The sequence below is a fragment of the Elephantulus edwardii genome, unplaced genomic scaffold (genome assembly GCF_000299155.1).
Source record: "Elephantulus edwardii isolate Elephantulus edwardi_28Jun2011 unplaced genomic scaffold, EleEdw1.0 scaffold00058, whole genome shotgun sequence".
In the NCBI taxonomy this organism is placed as follows: Eukaryota; Metazoa; Chordata; class Mammalia; order Macroscelidea; family Macroscelididae; genus Elephantulus; species Elephantulus edwardii.
The window spans coordinates 38806-40700 of NW_006399808.1; positions in this window are offsets into that span (position 1 = coordinate 38806).

Genomic DNA, 1895 nt, shown 5'->3' on the forward strand with positions numbered 1-1895 from the left:
GATAACATAGGGTTCAGATCTGTTGTTCATAGGGTTATTATGAGTACATGATGGCACGTAACAACAAGAACTTTCTCCAGGGAGTTCTGGCGGCCTAGTGGTAAGGAGCTGTGCTGTCAACCCAGAGGCCTATGGTTCAAATCCACCAGCTGCTCCACTAGAAAAAGACGCACAATCTCTCTCTGTAAATACCCACTCGAGGGTCGGCTATGAGTTGGTTCTGATTTGGCAGGAATTAGTTTTTGGCTTTTTCCTTTTTGCTAAGAGCTCTTAGATGGCATGTGAGTAACTTCTTTGTGATCCTTCAGAGGGCAGCCATCTTGAGAAGGGCAGGTGCCCTGATGGCCATGCTCCTCACCTGGAGACTGCTCTCTCTAGGAGACATGCATGTATTTCTGAAATTGGATGAACCATGCATACTCTTTGTCTTCCTAGTCATCTGCTCATGCTCATACAAGACCCTGAAAGTACTTCCGATGACAGCCGTCTTGAAAGAGTCAGTGAGTAAATATCCTAATCCCTCCCACATAGGTCAATGCCAGATGATAATCTCCTCCTCTCATGAATAAATATGATGCTCTTTCCCTTTTGATAGGTTAACTTTAAACCTCTACTCACCAGATGATCTCAAAAGTATAGCTTGCCACTGGAAGCCCTATGAACCTGGAGAATGGAAGAAAGTCACACAGGTGTCGAGGACTTTCGTTCATAGGGTCGTTATGAGTCGCCTACAACTCAACGGCAGTTGGCCTAATGGACCGAAAGTGATGCTACCAAGCCAAAGGCGGGTGATTTGAATCCGCGACCTTCAGGCCTGTTTTTAATTGTTTTTGGTCAAACTTTCTTCTAGATTGTATTAGCCTTGGTGTGTTCGCTTGCCGTACAGAGGTAACTTGCAGTCATTGTGAAGCTGAACACTGTGACACTGGCATTCACTAGCTTGTCAAATGCGATAATGGTTACCCATGGTGGACAGTGTTTGGTGGAACTCCCCGATTAAAACAAGCTTGGAAGCAGGAGTGGCATCCACTGCCATAAATAGTTTGCCTCGGGAAACCTTATGAACCTGAAGAAAGGATGAAAGTCATGCAAGTACGAGTCACCTACGACTTGACGGCACTTAACAACAACAGCAACTCACCATATAAATAAACATGATATCCTTTCCCTGCCTCCAGAGCCTTAAAATTAATCACTTCCTCCTTTGTTCCTTGAGTCGTGCACTGTCTTGTCCACTCATGTGACACTTTACCAAGTATTTTATTTCCAATAAACCTCTTTCTTTGCTTGCATAGACAAGTCTGGACTCCTGGGTTGCGATTTTTGCTTAACAGGAAGAAGAATTCAAATTTAAGGAGTGCATATATTCTTGGTCACCACATTTAGAGAAAAGTTAATCTACAGAACAATTCTATAGTTTTTATTTTTTAAAAAAATGTAAGGGTTTTTTTCCCAGCTGCACAGAAAAGTGGACAGTGTTGGCCTGAGCATGCTAAGGTCCCTGCTCCCTATAGGAACAGAGAATAAGGGCTGCCCAGGGAACAGATAGAGTGAATTCTTGTGATAATAAAAAAAGAAAGATAAGTATGTTGTTATGTGCTGTTGAGTCAGAACCAACCCGTAGTTGATCCTCTACTTAGTTGTCTTTCTTTTTTTTTTTTAAGCTTAACTCTTAAAGTATTAGTATTTTATTTCCAGTATCCTGCTTATTATTGGGTTTTAAAAGGTCCTGTACAATCTGGAGAGGAAGGGCTCCTTTTAAAACACATTTACTTTCTTTTAGTGGAGAAACCAATTTTTCTGGAGAATGTTCCATGCACATTGGAAAAGAAGGTGTATTGTGCTTTTTGGGGGTACATTAGCCTATAAATATCTATAAGATCGAGTTGGTTAAT